We start from the raw sequence: 20848 nt of genomic DNA, 5'->3' as shown, positions 1-20848 counted from the left end.
GTCCAAGGCCCATGTCCTGAAGACTGTGGTGCTGTTGGGAGGCAGAAGAATCTTTAAAGAGTATTCTAATGCTTGGAGCTCATGGAGAATGGGCTGTGAGTCCCCAGTTTTAATGGGTCTAATATAAAATCGTGGGTGAGTTAAACCTAAAAGTTCATATGTCAGAATGAGGGGTTTTTTTCCCCTTGACTTGGGTCTGAGCTGTTGCCCTCAGCAAAATACTATGTCTGTGGACCATGGAGAATTTCCCCTCGTATTAGGCTCTATATCTTCTCTTCAGCACCTGTAAATCTGAAGTAAAAACACCCACATAGGGCCCTCTGAAGCTGGCCCCAGTTATCCTGGCCATGCATCCCCCTCAAATAACTTTCTCATCTGTGAAATGGGACATATATACACTGTGATGAGTTTTTCTGATTGGATTGAGGGCTTTGTGGAGTCCACTTGGGAACAACAAATCTTTGTTTCCTGTCCCTGTGACCAAAGACTCAACCTACATAAATCCCAGCCATTACAAATTTGCTGTTGCAAACTCTTCAGGGGTCTAGGGATGGTGGCACTTGCCTGTAATTCTGACTCTTGGGAAACTGAGAAACCATCATGGGTTCTAGACCAGTCTGGGCTACATAGGAAGGCCCCTACTAAAAAAGAAAGAAAGAAAGAAATGAGAGAGACAGACAGACAGAAGAAATGATCCAAGGACCCAAATCAGCTGAGATGCCTAGGGTGTGGATGGAGTGCCCTGCTACAAATGTGACAGAGAGCCAGCCTGGCCTGGGAGATGGGGCCTCAGAAAGTGACACTATAGAGCCAGGTAGCCATAGGAGTCACCTCTCTACCCAGGACCCAAACCTCCTTTTGGCTTGCCAGCATCTTACCCCAGAGAATCTGAATCTGGAACAGAGAGAAAGGGACCCCCAGGTGCTAGCGTAGCCTGAAGCTCGGCCTGACTTGGGGCAAATAAAGAGAGGCTATGTCTCTCCCCTCCAAAAATCTCAAGGTGCCTAAATCCTTGTCCTCACTGAAGGAAGGCTATGCTTACCCAGCCTGCATAGACACAAGTAGCCAGATCTCCAACCTGAGTCTCTCCATAGCCCAACTCTCCCCACCCTACCTTCAAACGGGATACCACCCTCAGGGAGCCACCACCACCATCTGCTAAGCTTGCTCTGAATGCTGGCTTCCCTCGAAGCCTTGTCAGCTCCTGACCTGAGGGTGTCCAACAACTCTGGGCCTTAGTTAGGCCTTACCTACAGATGTCTGTGGCACTACAGAAATTTCTGTCCCCTTACAGCTCCAGAAAGGCCATGTGTGCTTGAGCTAAATGTGTGTAACAGAGATGCAAACTCCATTGGCTGCTTACTAACACGTGGGACCATGACCGTCGTGTTGGTTACTTTTCTAATTGCTATAGCAAAGCACTCAACAAAAGCAACTCAAGGGAACAGGGTTTGTTTGGGCTCATGGTTCAAGGGCTACAGTCTAACAGCGAGGGGCAGGCATGACACAGAAGCTCAGTTCATGATGGTAGGAACATTGGTGAAGGCTGTTCACATCTCAGACAATGAGGAAGCAGAGACAAGAGGAGATTGTAGGGCAGTCCATCAGGGAATGGGGACAGAAAGGACCTTTGGGCACGCTCAGAGGACCAGAGGCAGCCTTCTGTCTACTACCTCAAAAGGATTGAACCCTGTGGCCAGTCTGCCTTGCCACATTGTGCCAGGGGTGAACCCAGGCTAGCACACATCTTCACTCACACACACGTCCACTCTTATAGGGTAGGCAGCCATCCAAGTATGTCCAGAGTACGGATGCCTCATTGATAACCTGAATTTATCCATCCAACCCTTCAATTCTCTAACACTACCATACCCTGCAGACCCAGGTAGGCACCCAATGACCCAGTGTCTGGCTGTGGTCCCCATTCCCACACAGCCTTCCCGATCTTAGTAATGGAATTGAGGATCACAGGGACAGGGTGTTGTGGATCATGGTGGGCTCTACCCAAGTAAGTGAACCCCACTGGCACAAGGCACAAAAAGAGCTCACAGGTCACAGGAAGATGAGAGTGCATCCAGAGGAAGTGATAGTTCTGTCAGCATAGATGTTCCTGGGACTCTGTCAGCTAAGAGGAAGAGGACACAGGTGTAAACCTGAACAGAGCTACAGTGTCAGAATGGTGGGAAGTGACTCGGAGTAGGGGTGGGGCTAAAGAGTTTGGGAGACACAGGTCACAAACATGCTACAGCAGGAGCCAAGGCAGAGGGGATGTGGTCAGGAGGACAGGGTTAGAGCAAGAGAGAGAGAGAGTAGGCGGGTGGCATTCCAAGGAGGTGGGAGTCTAGATCAAGACTCTCACACAGGCATAGGCAAGCACTCTGCCCATACATATGCACATCTACATAAGTACGCCTATGGGGGTGCACAAAGTGAAGCCATACCTACATAGGCTCGTGTACACACATCTACACTCACCCATGCCCACACTCAAGATAAATGTACCAACAATAACATCAAACAACCTTTATCAAATGCATCTGTACTGTTTCATCCTCCCAAGAAAGGCACCTATGAGGTCAGGGCCACCATATTAGTTACGTTTGAGTCACTGTGACCACAATCTCTGACAGAGATAATCATGAGGAAGGAAGGATTGATTTTGACTCCTGGCTTCAGTCCATCATGGCAGGGAAGATATGTCAGAGGACTCAATGCTTGTTGGTGGGAGTATGCATTGAGGTTGTTCACACCACAGCAGACCAGGAAGCAGAATGAGCACCAGGAATCAGGGGCCAGCCAGGTACATCTTTCAGAGGACTGCCATAGTGACTTATTCACACTGACAAGGCCCTTGTTCACACCAACCACCAAAGCATTCCAAAATAATGCTACCAGTTAGAGACCAAGTGCTCAAAATACAAACCTATGAGGACTTTCCTATTCAAACCTACAAGCCACCATTAGTTCCATTTTATGGATTGCCTGTGGGTGAGAGCTCAGAGCCATTTGGTAAGATCCTAGCTTTGCCCATGGAAACATCTTCTGGAGAAGTCAGAGAAGGCTTCATCCAACATCCTTTTAGTTAGAGATGCTGTAGGTGGCTACCACCTTGGGATACAAGAGAACCTCAGAACTTCCACGAATCTGGTACCTAATGTATGCCCTCCGTGTGCTGCAGCCTCTGGCTGGCAGACCTCTGTGAACAACAATGTGAGTTTTCAGTCAGACAATGAGATAAGTTGTCCACCTACTCAGAAGGACCAAGGGCTGTCCCATCTACTAGGAGAGGTCTGGGAAATGGCTTGAACTTATAGAGAACCCAGGCTGGAGTCACCAGCTGTCTTAGAATTCAAGAGGCTGCTGTCCTGGGACCTCATCCTGTACCTGGATGACCACTGAAGCTGAAGCTGACATAAGGAAGCCTCTGCTTGGTACCTCCCACCCAGTCCCGTCCTATCTGGGCTGCTCAGCTCGCTCTGTTCCAGGGGATCCAGGCCTGACTGTACTATAAGCAAAGCCATTCCCACATTCCCACAGGACACAGAGCCACTTGACTCCTGGGCAAGAGCCTCTCACATTCCCCTTCTGGAGAGACCCATCAAGACGGTAATGTCTCCCTGTTGCAAGTGAGACTGAGATAGATCCAGGAAGATGCTCTCATGGTCTGACCAGCTGTTTCCACTCCCCAGAGCTCAGGGTCCAGGTAAGGGTGCTGGTGTGCTCAGAGCTCACCTTCACTGTGGTCTGTACACACATCAAGGCCAGAAGCCACCAGCTGCTGGCCTAGCCAGGCTGCATCATGGCCCTAGACAGCCCTGGAACTCCTGGCTAACATTCTCAGCTACTCTCAGGACTCCGGAAAATGCCCCTCCCTCCGAGGTTAACAGGATAAAGGCTGGATAAGAAGCTACTCATTTCCCCAGCTCGCAAAGAAGCAATTATGCGACTTTCTAGTGTGGTTTCAAATATATTTTGCAAACTAGGACTCAGACAAATATTAATGGCAGCAAATTACAGTACTTAGCAGAATTATCACCTAGCAAAGAGGCGCTTTTAATCTATAAAAAATATCAACAAAAGATGTAAATATGAACCCCTCGATGGGTGGTGTATCTTGAAGAAAATATACATCTAATCTCACAGTGTGTTACCTCTAATACCTGGGGAGAAGGTTAACAATTCTGAGAAGTTCCCTACGGCTAGAGAATATATTTTGATGTAGATTTGTGGATACCAGAGACTTTAAATCTATTGTATAATCACAGGGTGGGAGGGAGGACCAGGCTACCTATTTCTCCCTGGAAGGAAGGCGGCCAGTGAGGGCTGTTTCTGGGGCCTCCTCGCTTGCTTTCCCACAGCTCACAGTTCATGGGAATTCAGCAGGAGGCTGGGGCCTCATCCTAAAGGAGTAGCCCTAGAACTCTGGACTTGGTGAGAAGTACATGGTTGGGGGACCCTCAGATACCAGCAGACCCACCAAAACCATCCTGGAGATGGGGAAAAGGGAGTATCAGCCTGCAAAAGATAAACTCTTCATCTTACTGTGCTACTGACTATCCTTATCAAGTTTGTTATCAACTTGGCACATGCTGGAGCTGTTTGGGAAGACTGGCCCTCAACTGAGAAGATGCCTCCTCTGTGGTGTCTGCTTCAATTCCTACCTCCAGTTTCCCGCCTTGGCTTCCCTGGATGATGGAGTGTGATCTGTCAGCCATGTTATCCCTTTCCTCTTCAAGTTGCTTTTGGTCAGTATTTTAATCACAGCAATAGAGAAGCAAATTAGCATCCTGGGAGTCCCTGAAAGGTATGAACTGTACCTTTAGAGGGACATGTCGGGGAGTCCAGAGGGCAGGGTCACAGGACACTTGAGCAGCCCCACACATCAGCTCTCCTCTCCTCTTTTCTCATCTCTCTCCTTCCCATTCTCCTTTGCTGGGACCAAGATGAACATTAGAATCCCACTCAGCAGCCAAAGATACGGTGAAACACAAATCTTGGTGCCCAGGAGGCTGAGAGGGACTAGCAGGCTGCCTGTGCCAGTAGGCACCTCCTCCATGCCAGCCCATGCTGTTCGTTGACTCTGAGCCTCAAGCTAGAAGAACTCCAACTCGGGGTGAGTTCCTTCTCCACTTTTCTCAGGACCCTGTGAGTTCTAATCCAGACCCAGCTTCAGCTACCACGGTAGTGAGGAAGACGCCATGGTTTGAATGTGGAACACAGGTTCATGTGTTTGAACACTTGGAATCAGGCTGATGGCATTGTTTGGAGAGGCTATTGAACCTTTAGAACATGGAACTCTCTGCAAAGAGTGAGTCACCAGGCCAGGGACAGACCTTGATGATGTCCCAGCCCCACTCTAGCCCCAGTTCATCTCTGCCTCTGATTGCTGACACTGAGATGTGAGTGAGCAGCCTCACTCACGAGCTGCCATGAAGCCCACCGTGCCTTCCTCACCGTAATGGACAGGGCCCTAGGACTGTGACCCTAAACTAATCCTTCTTCTTCCCTTGAGCAGCTCCACGTCAGGCGCTTAATCACAGCAATGAGAAAACTAACACAGAGGCTCACAACCATCTGGGTTTAACATTCCTACACGTGTCTCTGTTACGGTTTTTCATACTCTCCTTTGCAGATCCCCTTGAGGAAAGTTTGGGTGGAGCGAAGTTTGGTGAATCAAATCACAGTAAAAGGTCTTGAGAAGTCCTTTTCACATATCACCCAACCCTCACCCCCTTTTCATTCTTTCTCCCCGTTCTTCTCATGGAGTGGGGTGGGGACTGGCTCACTATATTCCCTATGCCTAGAACACCACCCACCTCTCCTACTTGCACACATACACACATGTGCACATACATGTACTCATCCAATCATACACAGATACACACAGGTTCACATTCTCACAATGCACATGCCTACATGTACATACATGAACATGTATGCTTATACATGTACACAAACCTTCACAGCAATGCCCTTCAAGCTTCCTTCAAGCTCCTTATTCCTCAGAGAGTCTTCCTGTATCCTCAGCCTTCCTCAGGACCAACTGCCACCTCCATTACCTATTCACATCTCCTGGACTCCTTCTGGAATTCACACCTTAACACACTCACAGAACAAGTCAGTAGAACAAGACTGACCCTGGCCTCTGCCAGGACAGCAAACCCTAGGAGGGTAAGGGCCTGGAACATTGTGCTTCTTCCATTTTGTCTCACTCCATGGTCCAGAGGCTGTCACCTATATTTCAAGAGATGTGAGTGCACTTGCATATAGCTAATGAGGGCTGGCCCTTTGCACCTTCTGGTTAATCAATGATATCCCCTAAGGACTCTTTCTCTGAGGCTTGGATGTGGAAGGCATCCCCCAAAGCCTCCAGGGAGTCCTGCATTCTCATCTTTCCAACTAACCTCTGTGTCTAGTCTGAAGTGGAGAGAGTCTTCCATCGGAGCTGCTGCTCTTTGCTGGAAGAATAGGAATAAGAACAGGAATAGCGGGCTGGAGAGATGGCTCAGAGGTTAAGAGAAACTGGCTGTTCTTCCAGAGGTCCTGAGTTCAATTCCCAGCAACCACATGATGGCTCACAACCATTTTTAATGAAACCTGGTGTCCATTTCCATCCTGCAGGGATGCAGGCAGAACACTGTATGCATAATAAATAAATAAATAAATAAATAAATAAATAAATAAATATTAAAAAAAAAAAAAACAGGAATAGCACACCCTGGGACCCTACAGCCACCATCAGCGCCCTCTATCATCAACACTGTCCCCAGCACACTCCAGGGTTCCTACAGTCCTTCATCAGGATTTCTCCCCTTTATCGACCATGACCCCAGAATTCCTTGGAGCATCTACAAGCTGTCAGTGGGATCCCCCACCCTCACCCACCAATATCTGTAGTCCTCTGGGGTTCCCAAGTCATTTCCATCCTAGCACTTGGGGTCAAAGCATCTAAGGATCTCACTGCTTGTCCACCAAATGGGCTAGGATGTTTGTAATTCAGCAGAGCCCAGCTCATAAAACCACACCATCAAGAGAGCTACTTAAACAATTATGACTCTGTTGATTGTTTCTCAAAAAATGAGGTAATTCTTCATAGTTAATTTACTTTGCAAACCATAAAGTGTATCTGGCTTGGTTAGTTGTCCGAGTCACCATCACTTCTCAGCTGCAGTAAAAAATCAGCCCCTTCACTGTTTTCACACCACTGTTCCCAGCAAGCCAGGCCCAGACAGAGGGAGTCCCAGTAGCTGGCTCATAGTGCATGGGTGGGATCACACCATTGAGCTGCAGAGGGAAACCGACATGGAAACTGGAGGAAATTTTCTGTCACTCATGTAAAACCCAGGCCTTTGTACCTGCACTTTGGAGCTGCAGCTGTGGTTGAGGCTTTGATGAGGTTGCTGAGCCACAGAGAGGTGGACAGGGCTCAGTTCCTGGCTCTGTGGGACCTTAGGCAAGTCACTTAACCTGTCAGTGCTGTGGTGGCCTGGCCATGAACAGAGCATGACAGACCTGTCCCCACCTCTCTCACCCAGCTATTTCTAGAATTAATTGGATAATGCTCAGAGTGCTTTGAGCTTTCAAGAAGAGGGGCATGGGAACATGGGACAATTATTCTAATTACATCTGCCTAGACCTGTGGACTGATTTGCCTTTTAGTGTTAACACTGCACATAAATGGTGGAGAAGTCAAGGCCATGTTTCCCCTAAGGTTTGGCTTTAAGAAGCTCCATTTTCAAAGGTGAGTAGAGCTTACACAATAGAAGCACATGGAACCTGCTGGCACTTGCAGAAATTCCCTGCAGCTGGCCTCCATGGGCAGACTTCAGAGTTTCCAACCACAATGGGTGGGAATAGCCAGGCAGAGCAAAAACAACTTTTTCCCAGAGACACAGGTCAGGGATCAGGTGCTGTGATAGGCAGGATATTCTAGAGGAACAGAACTATTAGAATACATATGCATCTTGTAAAATACAGTTTATTGGCTTGGTTTACAGGATAAGGGCTAGTAATCCAACAATGGCTATGTGCATGCCCAAGGGACTGAGAACCCGGTAGCTCTCCAGTCAAAGAAACTGGATGTCTTGGCAATCCTTGTCTGGCACTGAAAACCTGGAATCTCCCTAGAGAGTCAGTGGTGTTGAGTCCAAGTTGAAAGGATGAAAGAGCTGGAGTCTAATGGCGGCAGCCACATCAATTCAAGAAAGAAAGCTGTACATGCACATAAGCTGTTTTCCTCTGACTTTTTTTGGTCCCTGCTTCCAGCCCATTTGAAGATGTGGATGTCATTGCCATCTCATGTCAGTCCTCACTGGAATGCCCCACATGCACACGGAGCTGAGCTTCATCAATTCTATGAAGACCAAAGGTCACAGGCACCATGATGAAAATGGCTGCCTCCTTTGATCTCTAACACCTTCTTTGGTGTTGGTGTGAGGCTCCTTGGGACACACCACAGGGTGAGCAAGCTGAGGTGGGTATCAGTCTAGCAGGCCAGCTGTTGTCCTCTTGTCTAATCCCCATCGAAGCCTGAGATGCTGCTCTGGCCTATAGCTACTTCATGGCTGTAGAAAGGCCCAAGAAACCAGAAGACCAAGCCAACTTGCCAGGTGACAGTGGCAGTCTCGTGGCTCAGTCAGCAATCCTGGTGGTACCTGCAGACAGAAGACAGAGGATGGGATAGGAGAGATGGTTCAGCATTAGGAGCACTTGTTCAATCCTTAGCACCAATATGGCAGCTCGCAACTGCCCATAACTCCATTAATAAGGTCTCTGATGTCTTCTTCTGACTTTTGCAGGTACTGGGCATGTATGTGGTCTACAGATTGCATGCATGCAAAACATTCATATGCATAAAATACAATAAATAAATCTAAAAAAAACTATTTTAAGAAGAAGACAGAAGATGTACAGAGAGAGGAAGTGGGAAGCTGAGCAGCCTCATGGAAAGGGTAAGAGCAGCTGGTGATGAGGTTCTGGCTCCCCCAAGGCTCACGGGTACTTTGTGTCCCTAAGTCCTCCCATGTACTAGGCTCACAAGTATATACCTGGCTGTACCTGAGGGAGGAGGCTACAAAGTCTGGCACCAGAGCCCTTTCAAAGTTGCTGGTAGTTTAGAAACCAAACAAAGCAGGCCAAAGTGTTTGAATGGCTGCCCAGAATCCAGGCCTTCTTCTGTATCATAGGGCCTCCACTCTGTGTTGGACATTAATACACCATATCTGCAATACACTCTCACTCTGGCCAGGTGAGGGATGTTGACATCACCCTGGAGAAAGAATCTAAAACCCAAGTGGAGAAGAACTTCCCTCCACCTCACTGGTTCTAAGCAGTGGAAAAGCCAAGACTTAAACTCCTTCCATCTATCTTCCAGATTCACGTTCTTTCCACGCCCTCTGCCACGTTCCAAGATTTTCCTCCCATACTGACACTAGTGAAAGCCCAGGTGGACCCTAGAGGAGGTAGACTGGGGGAGGAAGTGGACCTAGGGGCCGGTAGACCTCAGGGCAGGCAGACCTTGGAAGCAGGTGGACTTCAAGGAATGTGAACCTCAGTGGAACACAGAGCTTGAGGTCCTTGGTTCTCCAAATATGTACTGTGAGTTCTTAACTAAGGTATATATCTTGTTTGGACCTCCTTAGCTGATGTGGGACCAATACTAGGCCACATTAAGAGATACCAAGTGCTCTACATGGGTACCTGATATTGATTTCCCTTCCCTCTGGGGGAATGCTCCTGAAGACCATTCTTGGAAGTCAGCAAAGTGACTGGATAAAAGTTAATTAGCAGTGGTAACTGAGAGAACTAGAAAGGCCAGCTAAACATCGAAGGTTGCAGAGCCAAGAATGTAGGGATGATCAGCTCTGACAGGCTGCAGTCTTCCTATGGGAAGCCAATAGACATTGCAAGGGAGGCCCTCAAATCCTGATTGCCTGAGACAGGGCATGGCCTTGAGTGGAACCCTACCAGTGCTCCATCCAGATCTCACCTGATCTCTCCAGCTCTCCTCTGAGTCCTCAGGAGATCTGCACATGGAACTAGGGCAGGAAGGAGTCTCAAGACTGAAAACATCCTCCCTGGATCAAGGGAGGACAGGTGGAGATTGGCAGGGGGCTGGGTGTTCACAGAGGGGACTGGGAGGAGCTAGCAGGGGCAGGACCTCCTGGAAGAAGGAAAGATCAGTTAGATACAATGCCCCTCTGCCTGCCAAGCCAAGTAGTAACCAGGAGCTGAGGGCACAAGTTCTGGGTGGTCATCTTACACCAGCACCATGTGACAATGACAGGAGGCCAGACTAGGTGAGAAAAGCAGGCTGGGAGAGCGGAAAGGAAGTGTGCTGTCATTAGGCTAGTTTTATAACTGACAGCCAGTACTTAACACCAAGTGCAGAATGCTGTGTCTCACATGACTTAGATAACTTGAACTCACCTCCAGATCTTACAGGATAAGCTTTATTATTCTGGAGAAGGAAAGACTGAAACACAGAGAACTGATCTAGCACAACCAAGACAAGATAGCACTGTGGTCTGGACTTAAACATAATCCTTGTACTTGAACTATGCCCCTATCCCAGTGACCTGCAGCCAAGGCTGGTCATGGACACAGAATGTAAGCAGACAGCTATTTTTCAATGTTCACATAAAAAATCAGGTGTAAATAATTTTATAATGTATTTTATTTAACCCACTATGTCTAAAATTTTATTTAACATGTAAGCAAGTTTAAAAATATATCAAGGGGGATTGGAGAGATGGCTCAGTGGTTAAGAACACAGAATGCTCTTCCAGAGGACCCGGGTTTGATTCCCAACTCTCTGTAACTCAGCTCCAGGGAATCAGACACTCTCTACTGGCCCCTAAGGGCACTGCATGCACATGGTGCACAGATACATATGCAGGCAAACACTGATATACATAAAATAACATAATCTAAAATTACCCATCAATGAGGAGGTTCACATTCTTGTCTCTAGGTCTCCCACAGCCACTCAGCCAGTCTTCTCTGTTGTATGTGTCCTCTCTCCCTTATCCTCATTCTTCTCTTCATCTTGCTCCATTGGATTTGTTCTGTGACTCTTTCCAATGTTTAGAGTCAAACACTTGGCTCAGTGTTGTCCACCTTCCCTGGTTGCTGATAGAAACATGCAAAGGCATGCATTTCCCTCTACTGAATTGAATTGCTCTATGTTCCACATATTTGAATATCTGTAGCATACTGTAGCATGAATCTTAAAAGTTCTTATTAATAAAATCAAACCCGAGGCCAATTATTGGGGTAAATGCTGGAAGGTCAGAGTACCAGAACAAGCCACAGCTATCTCACCTTGCCAATTCCTCAGCTTGTCTTGTTTCCTCAGACTGGAAGCTTCTGTGTCCTCATCCCAATGGCTCTCAGCTGAACTGCTGCTCAAAAGCCTGAAGCTTAACTAGCCAAATGCTTAACCAGCCAAATGCTGCTAGTTTCTGGTCCTCAACGCCTTATAAACCTTTCTGCTTTCTATCACCACTCCCTCGGATTAAAGGCTGCTTTCTGGGATTAAAGACGTGAGTCACCATGCCTGGCTGTTTCCAATGCGGCCTTGAACTCACAGAGATCCAGAGGGATTTCTGTCTCTGGAATGCTAGGATTAAAGGCGTGTGCTAACATTTTCTAGCCTGAGTATCTTGTGGCTTTTCTGTTCTCTGATCCCAGATAAGTTTATTAAGGTACACAATATTTTGGGGAACACAATACCACCACAGCATACACCAAATTACTTCATTCTAGATTTTCCTAATTTATTATTTCTCTTTCAAACATGCTATTTAGCTTCCAAACACATAGGGGTTTTTGTTTGTTTATTCTTTGTTTTGTTTTGAGACAAGATCCCTAGTACCCACATAAAAGCTGTGCATGGTGGCATGTGCCTGTAATCCTAGTGCTGGGGTAGGGACTGTGGGCAGATCTACGGAGCTCAGTGGCCAGCCAGCCAGTCTAACCAAACTGACAAGCTCCAAATTCTTTCAGCAATCCTAGCGCAAAAAATTAAGGCAGAGAGTGGTTGAGCAAGACATCCGGTGTCAAACTCTAGCCTCCAAATATGTACACACAGGCAAACATAACCCCATACAGCCTCACAAACACATACATGCAACACACACACACACACACACACACACACACAGAGTCCCTTGTTGACAAATTTCAAATTCTGATAGCAACAGTTCATATCACCCTGTGTTCAAAGCCATCTGAGGTCAGAGTTTGGACTCAGTCTCCTTGTGACCCTCGTCTTCCAGCTCCAGGTGTCCCAGGAGACAGGGCTCTTTCACCTTTAGGGGTCTCAGCTTGTCCAGTCCTCTAAGACCTAGCCATTGATCTTACTTTCCTAGGTCCATCTCAAAGAAATTCTAAGCCAAGAAGGAGCCACAGAGTGAGATAGGGTCAGCTCACTTAATTTCTGTGTAGCCGGGCAACCAAGGGTGAGAGAAACCAACATCTGTGCAAATGATAGCAACAGCTCATGTTTCCTGAGCACTTACTAAGGGCAAGACACCATGGATGCCAAGAGCCTCACACATCAGACACCAACAGTGTCTTGAAGCCATATTACTACCAAGCCTGGAATCTCCCAAGGTGAGGTCACATGTCCAGGACTCGGTCTGGCTGCCATGCTGGGGCTCTAAGCCACCTCACAGAAAGAAAATGAGATCAGAATTGATCCATTACTCAGAAAGTAAAAACAGGATGATAAAGGGAACTTCCCAGGCCCCAAAGGCACTGCCCCCTCAAGTCACAAAACAGTTGATAAAAGTCCAGTGAGAATTACAACCCAGGAAGAAGGTAGATACATGAACAACACATCTGTATGACATGAAAGTAGAATAGGGATATTTGGGAAGAGGAAGGGGTAAAGTGGAGGGAGAGAATGGTGGTGGGGGAGGATAAATGTGGTCAAAACACATGACATACTTGAATTAAAAAATTATTATGAAGCCGGGCGGTGGTGGTGCATGCCTTTAATCCCAGCACTCAGGAGGCAGAGCCAGGAGGATCTCTGTGAGTTCAAGGCCAGCCTGGTCTACAGAGCAAGATCCAAGACAGTCACCAAAACTATACAGAGAAATCCTGATTCAAAAAACCAAAAAAAAAAATTATTATGAAACCCATTGCTATATACAAATGGATGTACACTAATAAAACTATATTCTTTTTAAGTATTGGGAATATACCTTGGTGGCAGAGTGTTTGCCTAACATGTGAAAGGCTCTAAAAATCCTTAATGGGACAGGGATATGGCTCAGTTGGTAGAGTGCATGCCTAGTATGCATAACTCCTTGGGTTCCATCCCAGCATTGCATAAACCATATATGGTGGCACATGTCTGTTATCCTAATATTCTGAGTAGAGGCAAGAGAATCAGATCAAGGCCATCCTCAGCTACACAGGGAGTTAGAGGCCAGCCTGGGATAGAGACCCTGAACCATGTCCCTGGCCCAGATCCCTTTCCAAAACTAAGACAAAGCCCTAATCATTGGTCAACACCTGAGTCTGGGGAGGTGGCCCCACAGTGGAGTGGGAGGCAAGCGACACTTACAATTTGCTTCTGAATTTCACTTTCCCTCATTGGAGACCAAAGCAAGTCCAGAGACTACTCATCATTCACTGATAGCCCCTTGACTGGAAGCCGCACAAACACAGACCACATCAAGGCAAAAGAAGGCTCTGTCCCTGCTGCAGGCCAGACACCTCGCTCCAGTTCCTCCCAGTGCTGGCTCAAAAGCCTGCACCAAAGGTCATGGACGAGACAGCATTTGACACAATAAGACCACACTCCCATGTTAATGCCCCTCAGATCGGCCCTGCAAAAGTGAAATAATAAATTTAGGAAAACAAGCAGAATGACCCGTCTGCTTGGTTGGTTTTTCTAGATACCATCTACATATTTTAGAAGCGTACAACCTTCTAATAGAAATGAATGAACTACTCAACCATAAAGTTGCTATAGAAGATACGCTTGTTCTGATTCGAAAGGGCATCTGCTATCTGCAATATTGATAATACTTTTCAAATTTCATCTGCTTTTGTTTGCATTCTGTGTCGTCTGTTTAAACACACTGAGAATAATAATGAGTCCCTGCATTATCTCCACTTTTTCAAGGCCGAACATATAACTTTATCACAAAAATAATTAAAATTCTTTGGCACTCTTGTATCTTTTCCATTAAACGTTATCAACCAAGTGACAATAAACTAACATGAGCCCAAGGCTGGCCATGGGCCGCCTTTACAAAGAATGCATTTGTCCCCGGGCGAGAGACATGAATTTTCAGTTTACAGGGTCAGACGATCCTGAAGTTTTTTACAGTAGGAGACCACAAATCTATACCTCCTGTCCCCTCACGGGGGTTGATGGTGGCCATGGGGTACCCCATAAATTCTCAGGCAAGAATACACTTTAATAGGCAAAAAAAAAAACCTTGGCAGCTTAATAATTCTGAGTTGCAAATTTAAATATTTTACATATCATTAGACATTAAAAACAAAGATTTATGCTGCTCGTCTCGGCAGAGTGAGGACTCCGTTGACTTCACACATGGCCATGAATCTGCGTGAGCTTCATTAGCTGAGCGTCTCTGCCTAAGAATGCCGGTTGAGTGCAGGCTGCCTTTAAATCATGGCTTTTATTTTCCCGCCATCAGGCAGCACTTGAGGGAAGCCCCTCCTCTGGGCAATGTCTCATGCTGGCTCCTTGACCTGCTAATTTCGGGTAATCATAGGGGTGGTTCTCCAGCTGTGCCACCTTCTTTCTGGAAGAGCATAGCTAGGGGTCCAGATCCTCCATCTGTGGGACCCCATCACCAATGATGCCCTAAGACCTGGGATGTGAATCTATTGAGACACTCTCTGTGAGGGTTGGCTGGGTACTTCTAAGAGGTCAATGAACATACAAAGCCTAGGACTGCAAAGATGACTCAGTCAGCAAAGGGCTTGCTGTAAAAGAATGACAACCTGAGTTCAATTGCCAGAACCCATGAAAAAGCCGGGCATGGTGACCTGTGTTCGTAACCCCAGGTGGAGGCTCAACAGCAGATAGCCTAGCCTAATAGGGGAGTGCCAGTCCAATGAGAGATACTGTCTCAAAAAACAAGGTTGATAGCTCCTGAAAGCCAGGCCCTGAGGATAATCTCTGGCCTCCACAGGCAAGTATACACACATGAACGTGTTATACACACATGCATTCATTCTCACACCAAACATGTAACAGGGGTCTAGTTGACATTCTCAGATTAAAAAGTGGGGCAAGGAAGGTGTGGGGCAGCAGAGAGCAAACAGCTCTAGCCACAGGCCTCTGTTGTTGAATGGTCAGAGTGTCCTCAGCACATGGCTCTTGATGGCAACCCTCCCTCCCAAGGTGCACCTATCATTAGGGTGCCACTTGCCTCAGAACCCTGCTTCTAATCCAACCAGCTCACAGCCCTCTCCCCAGCAAGCCCAATGCTCCCAAGGCAACTTGTCTCCTCTTGAGTCCCCATGTAACTTGCCCAGTAGAACCCGACTCCTCATCCAGCCTAGACACTTGTGACAGCCTAGCTTCCCTTCACTGGCCCCAAAGGAGCCAAGTTAACATGCTGCCAGTCTGGCACCTGCCCAACAGAGGTTCCTCCCTGGGAATCAGAGCAGGCTCCTCTGCTATTTATGTCTTTTATTTGCTCTATTTCAGATGCTTTGACTTCTAGGGTCTTGCTGACCCAGAAGGGCAGGCAATTCCTAAAGAGCAAATACTTTGTTCAAAAGAAACTCACTTTCCAGAGCCCATCCTTCCTCCCTCTGGCCCTGAACCAGTCCTTTCTAAGCCTCAGAGCCCACTACTCCACAACTAGGAACGGCTTCATGTCTTGAGCTACCTGAGACACCACAGCCCTGTGGTCCCTCCTCTCCAATTCCTTCCCATGGAAACCTGTGGGCTCCCTGTCCTACTACATGCATGCCACTGCTACCAAACTAACTTACAAAGTACCTTCCCAAAGGAAGTGTCTTTTGTTTTATGTTATGTGTATGTTTGTGTACCATGTGCATGCAGTGCCTGGGAAGGCCAGAAGAGATCGCCTAGAACTAGAATTGCAGGTAGTTGTGAGCAGCCATGTGTGTACTGGGAACTCAGGTCCTCTGCAAGAGCAACCAGTGTTCTTAACCACTGAGTGATCTCTCTAGCCCCACCTCTTGAGACAGGGTCTCTCTCTGAACCTGGAGCTAGACTGTTGGTCATCGAGCTCAAGAAATCCTCCCATCTCCACTGCTCACAGTGCTGGGATTATAGGGGTGCCCACATGGCCACACCCACCTATTTTGCTTGGGTGCTGGGATCCAAACTTGAGTCTTCAAGCTTTTGCAGCAAACACTTACCCGCTGAACCATCTCTCCCATCTCTCCAGTCCCAGACCCATCTCCTAAGCTGCCAACCTCATGATTCTTACATTTTCTGTTACTACGTTCTATTTCCAAAGCATACTGCTGGCAGGCATGGCTGTCTCTAGGCTTGCTTGGCAGTTCCAGAATTCTCACATGTATGCCTTTTGTTGTTGATGTTTTGTTTTGTTTTGTTTGAGATAGCATGACAATGTAGCCTAAATAAGCCTCAAACTTGCAATCTTCCTGCTTCAGCTTCCCTAGTTCCAAGATTACAGGGTTGTACCACCACTCTCAGCTCAAATGTGCATCCTTCGAGGGAGCATGAACAGTCTGGTACAATGGCCCCCACCATTCCATCTTGTCATCTCACCAACAACTCCCAGCCTGTCCTGAAAGCTTAGGAGTCTGGGATCCTGGCCTCTAGACTTGCACCCTGGATGACCAAGTGTGAGGAGGAAGGAACAATCATGCTGAGGGGCGGCTAGCCCATGGGCCCCTTAGTGCTGGGTCCTAGTGTCATTTATAGAAAGGAAGACGTGCCACCTCAGCCCACAGCAGATCTAGACAGACGCCTCCACAGAACCTAGCAACACTGTCAGGGCCAGCCAGCTTCCTCACTGGAGGACCCTGGGGCCTGTGTGGGAACGGAGCCACCAGCATTGTGCTCTGACTTACTGTGCTGACAGTGGGGAAGGGCGCTGATGAGGAGGAGGGATCTTGACATGGGTTTAACAGATGGCGCTGTGCTTTGGGTGTATGTGTTCCCTCAGAATGGGCACACTGAGGCTTAATCCTCACTGTAAGTTAAGGAACTACTTCAGGAGGCAGACAGAAAACAGGAATAATAGAAAGAATCAATAAGATAGATGTGGAGGGTCAGCAGGATGGTCAGAAATAATATTTCTAGAAATATGTAGCTGAGAAAAACCTCCAGAAAACACTTTAAGGAAGTAATTCAAGAAGACACCCTAGGACTGAAGGACCTGAGTACCTGGACTGAAAGAGCCCATCGTTGTGAGATTTGAAGAAAGGGAATAAGAGGGGATCTGAAAGCTTTCAGAGAATAAAACAGTCCACATCTGTTTTATCTTTTTAACGCCTCTCCCAGTGGAAAGGTTTCTCAAAAGCCACCCTGGGACCCAGAAGACATTGGAAGAGAAAAATGATCTCACCCTAGAATTTCAGGTTCAACCATGTAACAGGTGAGGAAGAAGAGTGGACACTTGAGGCGTGGAAAGTGTCAAAATAGTTTTCCAGGGTTCTATTCTCAGAAGGCTGCTGGAGGGTGTGCACCATGAAGATGATGGCGTAAACCAAGGGAGGTGAGGAGCCAGCTTATAGGACATGTGGGGATGAGAGAGTGTCGCAAGGCAGCTCACAAGCTGATGTGGAGGGAGTCACCAGGAGGGGGTGGAGCCTCCAACACAGATCCAAACACTTTAAAAGGGGGGTCCTCAGGAATCAAAAACTGGGAACAGGAGAACTGTCAACTGCCATGTTAAGAGGTTACTGTTCTGGTAAGAAATTTGACATAAATTAGTAATGGTACATTTAAAAAATAAAACACAAAAACAGTAACCGAAAAAAAGTAATTAAAATAGCTCCAAGAGTGGAAAGAGGCTGCCAGGGGAGCTAGTGTGAGAGTGTAGAGAGCAGCAAGAGCCCATGACACTTCCGGGGCCTGCCGCAAGGTCTCTCTGCTGTTTACAACCGTGGACTCTCCTGTTGGCTACGGACTGCTGAGTGCCTCGGGGAAGGTGTGCCAGCTTATATTCTGCCGTGCCAAATGCCCATTCTGAGGGGACACAGACACCCAAATGGCCAGGGAGGTGAGAGTTTCCAAGTCCTTGAGGAGCAGCCTGTCTTTGGTCTGATGTTTCCTGACCACAGTGGGAATTCAGGGTGACTCCAGCAGTCTCCAGCAGGCCACCAAGGGGTGGGTTCCTTTCCCCTCACAGGGCAGGGGCTCCTGAATCAACCATATTCTTGCGAACTTGGGGATACCACGTGACCTTAGGAAGCTTCCTCCCTCCTCACACCTTGTTCTCAAGAGCCAGGTCCAAAGTCCTGACGGGTTAGGGCCTGAGTTGTGAGCTCAGCTGGGATCCCAGCTAGTGCCTCGAACCAGCTTCCTTTTTCCCTTCCTTCACCGGGGGTGGTGGGGGTTCCCAGTGTCTGCTTCCTCAGCTGTTTCTCTCCCTCTGACCAGCTTCACTGCTTTTGAGACCATCAGGATGAAGGAGAGGAAGTTTTTACTCTCTCCTGCATGGGCAGTGGAGAGTAGTGGAGGATCAAGGACTGGAGGAGCCGGGAAGGCTATACAAGGGACCCAGCCAGCCCAGAACTTGTGGGCACACCCCTGGCTCCCAAGCCTGCCCAGGTCTCATTCAGACACATAGGGAAGCCCCTGTACCCCTGCTGGGTACCTGCACACCAGAGGCCTGTGGTCATTTCACCCTCCTGCCACTCAAGCATGCAAGGACACCATGAGGCAAAGAGGAGGTTGTGCAAGGAAGTCCAGGCCAGACTCAAAATAGTTACCTTCTGACAAAGGGGAGAATAGCCATGGGGACATAGGTCACAGGGGCACAATGAGCACCTGACCCTAGGGGTCTCCTGAGTGTATGTGAGTAGATGTTCTTACTTATGTGTAGTGTAAGGACCACTGTGGGACCATGGGGGGCAGGTGTGTCCTAGCATAGACATCCTTGTCTTAGCCTATGATGACCCATGGGAACCAGGGTGTACTACTGACTTTATGGTTGAAAGGCCTGGCTCAGAGCCAGGGGTGGTACACCATAGAACTCAAGGTCTGTGTATCCAGAGGGGGGTGTTTTACATGTTCATCTATATGAGTGCTGTGGTTCAGTGTGTACCCTGTACAGCTGTATACCATGACTGTACTGAGACCCCAAGACTGCCTCCTGCATGCCTAGTGTGGACCCCTGGGCAGCCCTCCTCATCAAACCTACAATCACAGTGCCAGGAGCAGACCTCCAATCTCTCCTAAAGACGCTGGGCCTGTTTTAGGCTCCCTCCTCACGGAGCCATGCGGGTGCTGCCAGCACTCCTTTGTTCTGTGGGGTCCATGTCTGAGTGGATTGGGAGGTCCAGGAAAGACCTAAAGGTCAAGCCATAGGAGCAAAGGCAGGATAGGTAGTATAAAAAGCTTAGCCAGCCCTGCAATGCAGGCTTACTTGCCCTGGGCCTCAGTTTCCCTGTCTAAAGTTGAAGGCTCTGCAGCCCTCTCCTCTCAGCCCTCAACTCTACAACTCTTCATCAACAAAAGTCCTTGGTTCTGTGGAGCTCAGCTGAGGCTGGAGACTGCCCAGATATGGAGATGCCAGGAAAACATGGTCCTAGGCTGGTGGGCCAGTGCAGCCCATGCCCCATATTTACCACACAGACAACTCTTCTAGCAACTTTTCATTATGGACAACACTCTCTACCCTATGTGTCATCTTTTAAAAAATGCTGTAAGGACACTGGCTTGTGGGTGTGCTTATCCAACCCCACACACATACAGAACTATGCTCCTGAGTTAGAGAAAGACTCCTGGGGGCTAAACAGGTAGGAGGATCTTCTGGAATCCCTGAAGCAAGGTCCTCAGGAATCACAAACTGTGGGTCCCTGTGTCCCCTACTTCCAGAGCCCCCATGTCCCACGAGGCCAATGCAGACTCAGAGTCCTATCTTCCCGGGACACCCCCTCCAGCCTGCCACCCCTCTGTGAGGCTGAATAGGGTGCAGAGAAGCAATCAAGCAGGGCTGTGCTCAGGAGCCTGCAGCCCCTGCTCCTCACAGCTCCCCAGATCACAAAGGGCCCGCTTCCCATTTGCTTCCTATTCAACCATGTCTCTCCATTGTCAATAAAAAGCCATTTTTAAGGTCAACTATCTTCCTCCATCAACTGCCAACCCCACACAGCTTCAACAGCATCAGCCGAGCACCACATCATGAAATAAAAATTAAATTGTAGTTGGGCTTTTAAATCAACTCAATTAAAATAAAGAGATTCTTGGCTTGATATAGGGAAATATTTGTATTTCCAATTCTATTTGTTAATACATTGACATATGTGGTATTTTTTAAATGTAGCACTAAGTGCACTTTCTGTCAATGCCATAGATTTTTTAATAGACTGAGAAAATGCATTTCATTTCTTCTTATTTTCCTTCAATACATCATTTGGTTCTGCTTTTTTGCCTGCATGAAATTCATTTTCTAATGGAAATATTTGTTTTGTAAATCAAATATGTATTATGCACAAAATGCAAAGCACAAATTAAATTATGTTAATGAAATGAAAGAGATATGAAATGCATATTTCATGGACAAAACATAACCTCAGCAAACAACCATTTCTTGATAAAATCTTTAAACACAATCTCATTCTGTGACAGACATACTGTTAAAGTAGATAGCACCTCATTTAAATGGCTTCCTTTAATATTAGT

The 20848-nt window shown here is 47.5% G+C and overlaps 1 long non-coding RNA gene across 1 annotated transcript in view; it reads right to left on the bottom strand.

Annotated features, from left to right (window-relative positions):
- Positions 1 to 7962: 7962 nt before the first annotated feature.
- The window catches only part of LOC131920447 (uncharacterized), a 45889-nt gene continuing 33003 nt past the window's right edge, over positions 7963 to 20848 (bottom strand). The window contains exons 4-6 of the long non-coding RNA XR_009381650.1: positions 10939 to 11130; positions 9989 to 10162; positions 7963 to 8654 (exon numbers count right to left, since the gene is read on the bottom strand). This is a non-coding gene — a long non-coding RNA (uncharacterized LOC131920447). The remainder of the gene's footprint in view (positions 8655 to 9988; positions 10163 to 10938; positions 11131 to 20848) is intronic.

This window comes from Peromyscus eremicus, chromosome 1 (assembly GCF_949786415.1).
Source record: "Peromyscus eremicus chromosome 1, PerEre_H2_v1, whole genome shotgun sequence".
Classification (NCBI taxonomy): Eukaryota; Metazoa; Chordata; class Mammalia; order Rodentia; family Cricetidae; genus Peromyscus; species Peromyscus eremicus.
The sequence above is the reverse complement of the archived record's forward strand: the minus strand, read 5'-3'. Positions and strand labels throughout refer to the sequence as shown.